The following is a 14,746-nucleotide window of genomic DNA, read 5'->3' as shown; positions in this document are numbered from 1 at the left end:
TTTGCGGAACCTGCGACGTGGAGGGCGCGGCCGGTCAGTGCGTCACAGCGCTGCGGCCACGTCACTGAAAGGCGCCTAGCAAACAGCTGGCTGCCCCGGCCCTGCGCTGTCCCTGGTGGTCGGGATGGGGCGGAGAAAAGCTCACCTTCGCTAGGGTTTCTCCGGGGCCCTGGGGCCGGCTGTGCGCGCCTGCTGTTTAAAACACTCAACTCGGATTCTCAGTTCACTCCGTCGGTCTCCAGACCGCGGCGTCCTTTTCTAACCTCACAGATCCCACGCACGCATTTCCCGCTCTCCACTGTTGGCTCGGAGACTCCCGCACCCCCGCCTGGCACAGCAGTTACTAGAAAAATCCCGTCGCCCCCTTCCCCCGACAGCCAAGCAAATGGCAGTCTCCCCGCTCGGGAACCGAGAGCCCACCCCTGCCGGGCCCGCTGCTCCCTCCGCGCCTGCCCCTACTGCTGTCCTAAGCTTCTCTCCCCCTTACCCAGCCGCTTCCCGGCTCTGACTTTTAAGAAGCCTCCGCACTGTCTCCACACCGACCCCCCCGGGAAGACTTTGCTCCCGCATCCCCTTTCTGGGTGAGGGGCGCTTCTTTACTGGCCAACCTTGTTCACCCTACTCCAACTTCTAAAGTTGCTACCCGACTTGGGGCAAATACTGAAAATATGATCGAAAAGTGAATAGCTATTGTAAATAGTCAAAGAGAGGGAGAAATAAAAGAGAGAGGGGGGAGTGGGGTGTGGGGAGTGGGAGGGAGGGGAGAGAGAATGAAAGGGGAGGGGAGGGAGAGAGAGTATGAAAGGGGAGGGGAGGGGAGGGAGGGAGGGAGGGAGAGAGAGAGAGAGAGAGAGAATATGAATATATTAATGAAAGGGGAGGGGAGGAGAGGAGAGAGTCTCTGCCCTACCTCATCTTCGGCTTTCTCGGTGTTTCTGGCTCCCGTTTGCCCCGGCCCCAGGCTAAGTGAGGTCTGGTAATAACAGCCATTGTTGACGCAACCATTATGCGGGATACCTGCTTACCCTTTGGGATGTGCAACTATACCAGTTTCCCTCATTTAACAGGGTAGAGGATGGGTGTGAAATAAAATGCTTTATATATTTGGATGGTCAATCCAGGAAAGCACGCCAAGTAGGAAACTTAAAATTGGAAGAATATAGTATGTTGAGGGTCACATTTCCCAAACGAATGGAACTTTTTTTTTTTGGTGACTGTCGTTCTGTTTATAAACACGACTGCTTAATAATTCTCCTTCAGACCAAGCGTATTTCCAGAACTTGTGCAAATACTGATGGAAGTAGAGCTAAAATGTAGGCCAGTAGATACGAAATATTTTAAAATTATTATTAAAGGAGGTTATCATATACAAGCGTCCCAACCCCAGCCTGCTGGGCCTCCCCCCCATCCCCCCCCCCCCCGTTTCCGACAGTTTTATCGGATCGGAAGGTCCCTTCTCACTTCTCCGAGGCTATTGTTAACCTCTTCTATTTCCTTGCCAACATCCAAAATTAGTTCTCTCTCCCTAACCACAAGCTCCAACCTCATCGCTTGGGTTCTTTGTCACTCATTTCAAGACAGCCTTAATGCTTGCTGGTTTAAAAGGAATACAGGCAAGGTCCAGCATTATGTTGCAGCCATCTGCATCTCATACGAGCACCATTTCAAGTAGGGGTGTTCCCCTTCCCATTCAGCTTCCAGAAAAATGCCCCTGGGAAGGCACCAGAAGATGGCCCAAGTCACCTGCCACCCATATGGGAGACCAGGATGGAGTTACTGGCTCCTGTCTTCAGCCTGGCCCAACCCTGGCTGTTGCCAACATTTGGGCAGTGAACCAGTTGATGGAACTCTCTCTCTCTCTCTCTCTCTCTCTGACTTTTAAATAAATAAATCTTTTTTTTTTTAAATAAATTACATTTCCGCTGAGTAAATTGACAACGGGTATGTGGACTTTAGAATTTTAAAAAAAAAAAGAAAAGAGGAAGATAGACCATAAAATCATTGTTGACACAGTGTTCAGGCTACTTTGGCATTATTTCAGGCTATCAATGCCCATCTTCCTCCATTATTAGGGTCCTGGTTGGAGGTGAGATAGTATTCTTTTTTTTAACAATTAACATAATTGGTTGTATAATTTTATTTATTTGAAAGACAGAGTTATAGAGTGAGGTATAGACAGAGAGAGAGGTCTTCCATGCACTGGTTCACTCCCCAGATGGCCACAACAGCAGGAGCTATGCCGATCTGAAGCCAGGAGCCAGGAGCTTCTTCTGGGTCTCCCACGTGGGTGCAGGGGCCCAAGGACGTGGGTCATCTTCTACTGCTTTCCCAGGCCATAGCAGAGAGCTGGATCAGAAGTGGAGCAGCCGGGACTTGAACCGGTGCCCATTTGGGATGCCAGCACTTCAGGCCAGGGCTTTAACCCACTGCACCACAGCGCTGGCCCCAAGATAGTATTCTCTGAAGAAAGAAATCCAGAAAGGAAGATTGTCAATGAATTAGACGGCATAAGGGCAAGCTCCTAAAATAGGAATTATTTCATGTTTTTTATTTGCAAATGTATCTCACAAAATAGCCAGGACAACTCAGTAATATTTAATAGACAAACACTTGTTATCCTCCAAGACTATGAACATCGACAGCACAGAACTTGGGTGCCTTGCCTAAAGTTGCTTAGGAACTTCATCAGTGGTGCAAGTGTGATCGATATTTAAGCCAATAGCTATGGAGAACTTCGTGGGCTTATTTCAGGACAATATAATGTGTAAGTCTATCAAAATAACTGGAAAATATCAAAGCAATACTTTCCTAGAAAAATGACCAAACTGGACTCAAAAAAGGAAGCAGGACATTTCCTTAGAATACATTTGGAATAAAAAATGTTAAATATAAAAGGTAGGATGCAGAACAGTTTTTACCATATGCGACCATCTGGGTGAAAAAGTAATGGGCCTGAATATATATACATGTATTTGACTATGCCTGCACTCTGTCCAGAAGACTACACAGAAGAAGGGGTTCAACTAGTGTTAATTGGTGAGCATATCCAATGGTATCATTGTCCTTAGAGAGAATGCCCAAGGTTGACCCTCACCACAAGAAGAAGGCCATTGATACCATCGGATATGCTCACCAGTTAACACTGGTTGAACCCCCTCTCTCCAATACACAAGCAACCCTTCAGCCCTTTTATAAACTCCACAGATTTCCCACTTTCAATATTTGCTTTTCTTAGCACTGGCCTTTCCCAAACTGCTGTACAGCACTTCTCTGTACAAATACTCCACCCTTCCTGGTGCAAACACAATTTCTCTTCTGTTCACCTCAAAGAATAAGTGACAAACCCCTCCCTAACCTCTCTGTTTGCCTCCACCCCTTTCCCTTCTCCATTCCTGTCCTGTCCTAGCCCTTCCCTTACCCCGTTCTCTAGTCTTTTTCCCACTTCCCTGAGGTTTTTAGAACATTTATGTTCACACCAATTTCCATACTCAGTTATCTTCCTAACCCCTCTACCATGCCCCTCATCCCTGGGCTTTCTTCACTGCTTAGACTCAAAATTGCCTTGGCCGGTGCCGCGGCTCACTAGGCTAATCCTCCGCCTAGCGGCGCAGGCACACCGGGTTCTAGTCCCAGTCGGGGCGCCGGATTCTGTCCCGGTTGCCCCTCTTCCAGGCCAGCCCTCTGCTGTGGCCAGGGAGTGCAGTGGAGGATGGCCCAAGTGCTTGGGCTCTGCACCCCATGGGAGACCAGGAAAAAGCACCTGGCTCCTGGCTCCTGCCATCGGATCAGCGCGGTGCGCCGGCTGCAGCGAGCTGGCCGCGGCGGCCATTGGAGGGTGAACCAACGGCAAAAGGAAGACCTTTCTCTCTGTCTCTCTCTCTCACTGTCCACTCTGCCTGTCAAAAAAAAAAAATTGCCTTGTCGTTGCACTGGGGAAGGTCCGTTTATAAAGCAAGTAAATGTCATATGTATTCAGGTTACTTGGGTGCCCCTTCTGGCTACACGTACCTGTTCCCTAGTTGGCAAACAAGGTATGAAATGAAAAGTATGAAATGATAGGTATGAAATGAAGTGGTGTGTTCTTTTTCTATGAATAGGCAAGGCACAAAAACGTCAAAGAACTTCTAAAGGTAAAAGGATGTGAAGGGCATGAATAATCTAACAGAATAGGAATTACTGGGCTTTTTTTTTTTTTTCAATTACAAGTATATCCAGCAACATTCGTAATTGTGTATACCTACACTATTCTCTTTCAGGTCATGGACATTTAAGTAGAGCAGTTGACATTTTTTTCTTAAATTTATTTATTTATTTGAAAGTCAGAGTTACTCAGAGAGAGGAGAGGCTGCGGGGTGGGGGGAGAGGTCTTCCATCCACTGGTTCACTCTCCAGCTGGCCACATTGGCTGGAGCTGCGCAGATCCGAAGCCAGGAGCTTCTTCCAGGTCTCCCACATGGGTGCAGGTGCCCAAGGACCTAGGCCATCTTCCACTGCTTTTCCAGGCCACAGCACAGAGCTGGATTGGCAGTGGAGCACCCAGGACTCAAACCAGTGCCCATATGGGATGCGAGCACTTCAGGCCAGGGCATTAACCCACTGTGCCACAGCACCAGCCCCGACACTTGTTTTTTTTTTTTTTTAATACAGAAATTACATTCACAAACTTAACATGTGCCTAATTCTAATTTTTACTAAGAGGATTCATTTTCTAATTTTTTTCATATGTATGCATTTACTCATATGGTTATTAAATGTCACTAATACTTAACCTGAGATTTTACTATGATAATATTCAAAAGGATAGAAAGGTTGAAAAAATAGTAAAGACCTATATATACAATACCTAAATTTCACAATTCACATTTGGTTATTTCTGCTTTTTTAAAATAAATTTATTTATTTATTTATTTGAAAGTGAGAATTACAGAGACAGAGGAAAAGACACAGAGAGAGATTTCCCACCCACTGATTAACTCCCCAGATGGCCACAACGGCCAGAGCTGGGCCACGCTGAAGCCAGGAGCTGGGAGCTTCTTCCAAGTCTCCCACATGGGTGCAGGGGCCCAGCACTCGGGTCATCTTCTGCTGCTTTCCCAGGCCAATAGCAGGGAGCTGGATCAGAATTGGAGCAGCAGGGACGCGAACTGGAGCCCATATGGGATGCCAGCACTGCAGTCGGAGGCTTGACCTGTTATGTCACAATGCTGGTCCTTGTTTCTGTTTTATCAGGTCTTTATCCATCTATCCATCCATTAATCCATCAATCCACTCTCTAGCCTGTTTCTTATACCTTTTTTAAGAAATTATTTTAATTCTGTTTGAAAAGCAGAGCAACAGAGAGAGGACAGAGAGACATCTTCCATCCTCTGGCCCACCCCTCAAAGTCCGCAAAAACCAGGGTGGGGCAGGTCAAAGTCAAGAGCCCAGAATCCCACCTGGTTCTCCCATATTGAAGACAAGGACCCAGCCATTCGAGCCATCATCCACTGCCTCCCAGGGTGTACACCAGCAGAAAGCCACATTGGGGCTGTGGCAAGTTAAGCCACCTGCAGCGCCAGCATCCCATATGGGCACAGGTTTGAGTCCTGGCTGCTCCACTTCTGATCCAGCTCCCTGCTAATGTACCTGGGAAAGCAGCAGAGGATGGTCCAAGTGCCTGGGCCCCCGCACCCATGTGGGAGACCCAGGCTCCTGGCTTCGGATGGGCTCAGCTCCTGCCACTGCGGCCACTTGGGGAGTGAACCAGTGGATGGAAGACCTCTCTCTCTCTCTCTCTATCTCTCTGTAACCCTGTCTTTCAAATAAATAAAATGTTAAAAGAAAAAGAAAGCCACATTAGAAGCAGAGCAGCCAGGACTTGAACCAGGCATTATAATATGAGATGAGGGCATCCAAAGCAGCATCTTATCCGCTGTGCCAAATGCTTGTCTGTTTTTATACCTTTCAAAGTAAGTTGCAGACATTAGTACACTTCAGTCTCCATTGTTATTGTCTTGAATTGTTAAGCTAGATCTTAGTATATGGAGTATAATGACATCTATGATATAGTAAAAGAAAAAAAGCAGCTTATAAGAACACTATGCAAATATAAGGATTAATGAACACATAAGAATTTTTTATTTAATAAATGTAAATTTACAAAGTGCAACTTTTGCATTGTTGTGGCTTCCCCCCCAACCTCCCTCCCACCCGCAGCCATCCCATCTCCCACTCCCTCTCCCATCCCACTGTTCATCACGTTTCATTTTCAATTATCTTTATATACAGAAGATCAACTTAGTATATACTAAGCAAAGATTTCAACAGACTGCACCCACACAACCACATAAGATATAGAGTACTGTTCAACTAGTAGTTTTATCGTTAACTCTCATAGTAAAACACATTAAGGACAGAGATCCTGCATGGGGAGCATGTGCACAATGACTCCCATTGTTGGTTTAACAATTGGCACTCTCATTTATGATGTTAGTAATCACCCAAGGCTCTTGCCATGAGCTGTCGAGGCTATGGAAGCCCCTTGAGTTCACCAGCTCTGAACTTGTTTAGTCAAGGCCATATCACAGTGGAGGTTCCTTCCTCCCTTCAGAGAAAGGTGCCTCCTTCTTTGATGGCCCGTTCTTTCTGCTGGGATCTTGTTCACCGAGATCTTTCATTCAGGTTGTTTTTGCCACAGTGTCTTGGCTTTCCATGCCTGTGAGACTCTCATGGGCCTTTTAGCCAGATCCGAATGCCCCAAGGGTTGAATCTGAGGCCGGAGTGCTGTTTAGGGCATTTGCTATTCTATGAGTCTGCTGAACACATAAGAATTTAATTTCTTAACCAATATCTCACTTTCCCCTTATAATAACAGAACTCCACTTTTGTTTAGTATAGCAGCATGGCCAGGTTCAGTCAATGAATCACCATTGATTTAGGTCGATCGTGGCAATCCTGTTCTCCAGTCTCCCAGTTTCCTTTGCCAACAGGGCTGACTCTGTGATGCAGTTGCGGCTAATGAGAACAAAACAGAATGCATGTAGGAGGCTTCTGGAAAAGCTTTTACTTTATAGAGACTGGCTCAGCTTGCATGGCTTCCTCCTTCTCGCAGCCTTCATATCTTGAGTACAGACGTGATGTCTAGCGGGGCAGCAATGCAACAGTCATCTTGCAACCAAGAGAACGCTGGTATGAGGACAAAAGCTCATGTGCTAAGGATGGTCTTTTGATGTTCTATGTAATTTTTTTTTTAAAAATCATCTCATATGATTATCAAAATGATATTAATATATTCATTTAAAATGGGACATAGTATGAATAGTAACAATTCAAAGCACGTTTTGGAGGCGTACATGAGAAAATATATGAGAAAATAGTGGAGTGTTAAAAATAAAGTTAAATAGATCTTATTGCAGTGGCCTATTCCCAGATCTCTTCCTGAAAGCAGGACCTGAGGCAGACTTGCATGTATGTGTTAATGTTGGAATGTGAACTTGTGCATGGGGGACTTGGAAGAGTAAAGCAACAAAGGAAGCAAAACCGTTAGAACATGTTTTTCATCTGAGCAACAACTGCGGGTCAATCCCACTGAAGAGCCATGCAGAATGCAATTCACAATTGTTCGCTGGAGGAACAGCAGGGAAGATCACTCCTGGTCAGCTCCTATAGTCCAGTGATCAGGGGTTGCTCCTTGGAGTTTTAACTCTCTTAAACCTCCAGGCTTGTGCACACTGTAGAATGGCAGGACCGGTTCACAGGCAAGAGGAAGCCCTACCACAGAAAGGGAAATACAGCACAGACTAGGCAAGTACTGTCAGGTTCAACCTGCCTAAGCAAAGGTGGGCTGGGAAGGACATGAGGCATGGTGTGAGAGGTGTTTGATGCCTCATCTAAATGCTAGGTGATAGTTATCTGAAACAATAGTCTTGACAGTAGGAGGGTCAAAGAAGTGCTATTGATTTCATTTGTTCATTAATTTTTATATCTGTGTTTACAAGGAGAGAAGCAGTTTAGTGTAGTGAATAAGCACATGAACTCCGGAGTCAGCATGTCTTGGTTGGAAACTCAACTCCATCATTAGTAAATCATGTGAATTTCATCAAGTTATGAAACTTCTCTGTGCCTCAGTTTCATCTTCTGAGCAATGGAGCTAATAACATCATCTACCTTATAGAGTCATGAGGAATACACAAGTTAAATGTTAGCTGCGAATATATGCAATAGAAGGACATGTTTGCTATAAAATTCAGAATACATAAGAATATAAAATACAAAGTCAAGTACTGATCTCTGTCAGAATGTCTTCATGTTCAAGTAAGAGAAAACTCAACTGCCAGTTATGAGTTGGAAAGCCCAAGGCCCATAAATGGGATATTGAGATGGGAAGCCTTTGGGGCTCAGGCAGTTGGAAAGTGAGATAAAGCTGAAGTTAGGAACCTGGAATTCAATGAATCCAGTCTCTCACGAGGGTGGCAGGGACCAGGTAACTTAACTGCTGTCTCCACTGGAATCAGAAGTGAAGATGTGTCTTGAATTCAAGTACTTGGATGTGCATGTCCCATGTAGCGTCTTAACCACTGCACCCAATTCTTGTCCTGTATATGGTAGTTTTTAAAGCCTCAAATTTAAACTGTTCATTGCTGATATATTCCAATATTGTTGATTTTTATATGTTGATCTTTTAACCTGAAATCTTGCTAAATTAATTTCTTGGTTTTAGGAGCTAATTTGTAGATTCTTTGAGGTTTTCTGTATGAATAATTATGTTTTCTGTGAATAGGGACAATTTTATTTTCTCCTTTCCAAACTAATGCCTCATATTTCTTTGTCTGTCTTTTTGGATATAATAGAATTTCCAGTATGACTTCTCATAGGAGTGGTAAGAGGACATCCTTGCCTTATTCTTAATCAAAGTAAGCATGATATTGTAGGGTGTTTTTTTTATTAGTTTAAGGATATTCTTGCCTATTTTTAGTTGCTGAGAGTCATTTTCAGGAATGGATTTGAATTGTGTCTAATATTTTTTTCTGCATCAACTGACATTATCATGTGGTTTTTCTTAGTCTGTTAAAATAGATTCTTTTCTCTTTTTCAAAAGTTCAACATTTATTTATTTACTTAAAGACTTACTTTTCATTTATTTGAAAGGCTAAGTGGCAGGGAGAGATAGACAAAGAAGGAAATCTTCCATATTCTGCTTCACACCACAAATGGCCACAACAGCAGCTGGGACTGGGCCTGGCCTAAGCCAGGAGCCTGGAAGTCCATCCAGGTATCCCATGTGGGTAGCAGGAGCCCAAGTATTTGGGCCCTCTTCTGCTGCTTTCCCAAGTGCATAAGCAGGAAGCTAGACTGGAAGCAGAGCAGCTGGAACTTGGGAACTGGTGCTCCAGGATATGGGATGCCAGAATCACAGATGGAGGCTTAACCCACTGGGCCACAATACTGCCCCATCTTAAGTTATTTTCAAATGTTGAACCAGCCTTGCTATTCTAGGATAAACCCCCACTTGGTCATGATATATTATCATTTTTGTATATTACTAGATGCTATTTGCTGATTTTTTATGTATTCATTTATTTTATTTATTTGAAAGAGAGACGGACAGAAATCTCCCACACTCTCACTCCCTAAATGTCTGCAACAGCCTCGGGTTAGGGCCAAATCCAGGAGCTAGGAACTCAATCTGGGTTTCCCATGTGGGTGGCACAAATCCAACTAGTTGAGCCACCACCAATTAGGAAGGGAAACTTGGGACTCAAACCCAGGCACCCCAATTTGGGATGAGGTGTACCAAGTGACATCCTAACAACTATGCGAAATGTTCCCCTTGATAACATTTTGCTGAGGAGTTGTATGTGTATATTCAGAAACGGTCTTGATCTGTTGTTCTCTTGTAATGTCTTTGCTTGATTTTGGTGTTAGAATGGTGACCTCTTGGGGCTGGTGCTATGGCACAGTGGGTTAAAACCCTGGCCTGCAGCACTGGCATCCTATATGGCCACCAGTTCAAGTCCTGGCTGCTCCACTTCCAATCCAGCTCCCTGCTAATGTGCCTGGGGAAGCAGTTGAGGATGGCCCAAGTCCTTGGGCCCCTGCACCTGCGTGGGAGACCCAGAAAAAGCTGTTGGTTCCTGGCTTCAGATCGGCTCAGCTCCGGCCGTTGTGGCCATTTGGGGAGTGAACCAGTGCATGGAAGAACTCTCTCTGTGTGTCTCTGTCTCTACCTCTCTCTAACTCTTTCAAATAAATAAAATAAATCTTTAAAAAAAAGAATGCTGACCTCATCAAATGAAATAGGAAGCGCATAGTTCCCTTCTATTTTCTGGAAGGAAGAGTGTAGAATTAATAATATTTCTTCTTAAATATTTGGTAGAATTCACCAATGAAACTATCTGGGCCTTTTTGGTAGAGGGAATTGATTTTTATTTTTAGAAGGTTTTACTTTAACTGAAAATTCAATTTCTTTAATACACAGAGGACCATTTGGGTTATCTATTTTTTTTCCTTGAGTACTATTTGGTAGTTGGTGTTTTCTAAGAAATTGGTCCATTTCCTCTCATTTGTTTAATTATATGTGAAGAATTGTTTGTGGGGCAAGCATTGTGACACAGTAAAAGCTAAGCCGCTGACTGCAATGCTGATGCCAACATCCCCTATAGCGCTGGTTCAAGTTCGGCTGCTCTACTTCTGATCCAGCTCCCTGCTAATGTGCCTGGGAAAGCAGTGGAAGATGGTCCAAGTGCTTGGGCCCCTGCCGCCAACTTGGAGACCCCGATGAAACTCTTGGCTCCTGGCTTTGACTTGAACCAGCTTTGGCTGTTGTGGCCATCTGGGGAGTGAGCCAGTAGATGGAAGATCTCTCTCTCTCTCTCTGTCCCTCTCTCTGTGTAAAACTAATAAACAAATAAATCTTTACAGAAATAATGTCTTTTTTGCCATTGCTGGGTGGAGTGTTCTATAAATATCAATTAGTCAAGTTGGTTGATAGTGTAGTCCACATCATCTATATTCTTTTAGATTTTCTGCTTACTTATTCTACCAAGTACTAAGAGAGAAATCTTGAAGTTTTACCTATGGATACTTGTGGATTTATCTATTGCTCCTTTCAGATCTATTTGATTTTGACTCATGTTTTGAAGGTGCATAAACATTTAGATTGTTATGTTTTCTTGGAGAACTTACTCTTTTATCATTATGTAATGTCTCTTATCCTAATAATATCCCTTTCTCTAAAGTCCGCTATTTCCAAAATTACTGTAACTACTCCATCAATTGGGTGTTGTGGCACAGCAGGTTAAGCCACGGTTTGGGACGTTATTATCCCATGTTAGAGTGCCTGGGATAGAGTCCCATCTCTGTTTCTGAGACGACTTCTTGCTAATGCACACTCTGCAAAGCAGCAGTGGTGGCTCAAGTACTTGGGCTCCTACCATCCATGTGGGAGACCCAGATGGAGATCCTGGCTCCTGGCTTCAGCCTGGCCCAGCCCAAGTTGTTGTGGCCATTTGGGGATTGAACCAGCAGATGCAAGATGTCTCTCATTCTCTCTCTCTCTCTCTCTCTCTCTCTCTCTCTCTCTCAAATAAATCAACATTAAAAAATATAGCTACTCCACTTTAGTTAGTGTTTTTGTAATATATCTTTTGCTATCATTTTATTTTTCATATTTACATTTTCACTTTACATTTAAAGTGAGTTTCCTATAGACAGCATGTACTTGGATCTTACTTTAAAAATCCAATCGTTGGCAGGAGGTATGACACAGTGAGTTGAGTCACCATTTGGAAGCCAGTATCACATATCAAAAGTGCCTGATTTGAGTCCCAGTGGGTCTCCTTCCAATCCAGCTTCCTGATAGTGCCCATGGGAGGCAGTAGATGATGGCCAATGTACCTGGGTACCTGCCATCCACATGGTGGACCTGGATGGCTTTCCTGGCTCCTGGCTCCAGCTTGGCCCAGCCCCAGCTGTTGTATTTAGGGAGTGAACCAGCAAATGAAAGATTTCTCTCTCTCTCTCTCTCTCTCTCTCTCCCCTTCTCTCCATCACTCTTCCTTTCAAATAAATAAATAAAATCTTTAAATCCAATCAGACAATCCTTGTATTTTAATGTACATAATTTAGACCATTCACATTTGTTAATTTTTATTATTTTTTTTAAAAAAATTTATTACAGAGTCAATGAAAGCGAGAGTGAGCGCAAGAGAGAGACCTCTATTCACTGGTTCAATTTCCAAATGCCTCCACTGGCTGGAACTTCCCAAAGTTCAAGTTAGGAGCTAGGAACTTAATTCAGGTCTCCCTCATGGGTAGCAAAAATCCAATTACTTCAGCTACCTTCCAGGGTCTGCATTGTTATGAAACTGGATTCAGAAGCAGAGGCTGGTATTGAACCCAGGCACCCTGATATGGCATATGGGTTACTTTTATTTGACAAGTCATTTTATTTTATTTGACAAGTAATTATATATATATATTTATGGGGTACAATGTTATGTTTCGTTACATATATATATATAGAGAGAGAGAGAGAGAGAGAGAGGATTGATCAAATCAAATTAATTTTTTTAAAGATTTATTTGTTTTACTTGAAAGTCAGAATTACATCGCAAAGGAGAGGCAGAGAGAGGTGTGGGGGGGGGGGTCTTCCAACCACTTTTTCACTCCTCAATTGGCTGCAATGGCGGGAGCTGTGCTGATCCGAAGCCAGGAGCCAGGAGCTTCTTCCGGGTCTCCCACGCGGGTGCAGGGGCCCAAGAACCTGGGCCATCTTCTACTGCTTCTCAGACCATAGCAGAGAACTGGATTGGAAGTGGAGCAGCTGGGACTAGAATCGGCGCCCATATGTGATGCTGGCACTGCAAGTGGCGGCCTTACCCGCTGTGTCCCAGCTGGCCCCTCAAATCAGGTTAATTAACATATCCATCACCACCACAAATATTTATCATTTTATTGTGGTAAAAGCATTTAAAACTCTCTCTTCTAGCTCTTTTGAGATATGTAACATTATTAACTGTCGTCACTATATTGTGCAGATTCCCAGAAGTTATTCTTGTCTAACTGAAACTTTGCCTTTGAACAATGTCTCCCTTTTCCCCATCTACCTGCTGACTTCTGCTAACCACCATTATTCTACACTCTACTTTTATGAATTTTACTTTTTTTAGATTCCACATTTAAGTGAGAACATGCAGTTTTTGTCTTTCTATGCCTAGTTTATTCCATTTAGCATAATCCCACTTATTAAACAAACTAATTATTATCAAAAAATGAAAGATAGCAAGTGTTGGTTAGGCTGTGGAGGAATGAGAACCCTTGTACACTATTGTTAGTATTGTCAATTAGTACAATCACTTTATGTATTTATTTTCTCTGTGTCCTGTTTTATTGTTTTTTGCAGCAAAACGCACAACATAGAACACATTGCAAATATTCGACTGTACAAAAGAGGTGCTTGTATTAAAATACAAATTGGAGACATGATTTTTTAAAACAAATAATCTTAAATACAAGTTGGATCCTACAAGCATCTGAGCTCTCTACAGACTTGATCTGGCCAGGACAAACTTTTCATTGAATTTCTCAAAGGATGGGGATGGCGCTGTGGTGCAGCGGGTTAACGCGTTGGCCTGAAGCACTGGCATCCCTTACGGGCACCGGTTCTAGTCCCAGCTGCTCCACTTCCAATCCAGCTCTCTGCTATGGCCTGGGAAAGCAGTGGAAGATGGCCCAATTCCTTGGGCCCCTGAAACCACATGGGAGACCCGGAAGAAGCTCCTGGCTCCTGGCTTCAGATCCACGCGCTCCGGTTAAGTGGCAGCTTAACCCGTTGCACAATGCCTGCCCCTCTTTTCTCTTTTTTTGACTTCTATTCTTTTTAACTATTTTTGTACTGTGTTTCATATCCTTTGTTGGTTTATTAACTCTAACACTTTGTTCTGTTAGTTTAGTGGTTGCTTTAGGATTTATATTAAACACATTTGATTTATCACAGTCTACCTTCAAGTGATTTCTACTATGTAATTTATAATAGAAGACATGCTCCCATTTCTTTCTTGTGAATTTTGTGCCCTTATTGTCATTGACTATCACATATATTATAAGTGCTGGTTATAGTATCATTTTTCTTGAAACAGCTGATTATCTTGTAATGAGTTGTAAATAGTGAGAAAGAAAAGTCTTTTTAAAAAAGAGTTATTTATTTTGGGGGGAGAGATACAGAGAGAGGGAGAGAGAGAGATCTTCCATCTGCTGGTTTACTCCCCGAATGCCTGCAATGACCAGAGCTAGGCTGAAGCCAGAAGCCTAGAACTCCATCTGTGTCTCCTATGTGGGTTGTAGGGGCCCAAGCATTTGGACCATCTTCTGCTGCTTTCCCAGGAGCATTAGCCAGGAGCTACATGAGAAATGGAGCAAGCGGGACTCGAACCGGTGTCCATATGGGATGCCACAGCTGCAGGTGGCGGCTTTACCTGCTACACCACACGCAGACTCCCTGAGAGGAAAGTCTTTATATTCACGCATAGAAACATCTTTTCTGGTGCTGTTCACTCCTTTGTATAGACTCAGATTTCCAGCCAGTATCATTTGTCTGCCACATGAAGGAATTCCTTTGAATATTGTTTTGTAATGTGCTCTACTAGTGATAAACTCTTTTAGTTTATTTCTGAAAATATACTGATCAGAACTTAAGAGATTTTGTAATGTTTTGTTGAAATATAATTCGCATATGATTCACCGATTTGAAGAGTACAATTTAATGCTG

This window comes from Oryctolagus cuniculus, chromosome X (genome assembly GCF_051225735.1).
Source record: "Oryctolagus cuniculus isolate XC-2025 breed Fujian yellow rabbit chromosome X, ASM5122573v1, whole genome shotgun sequence".
Classification (NCBI taxonomy): domain Eukaryota; kingdom Metazoa; phylum Chordata; class Mammalia; order Lagomorpha; family Leporidae; genus Oryctolagus; species Oryctolagus cuniculus.
This window is presented reverse-complemented; position numbering follows the sequence as displayed.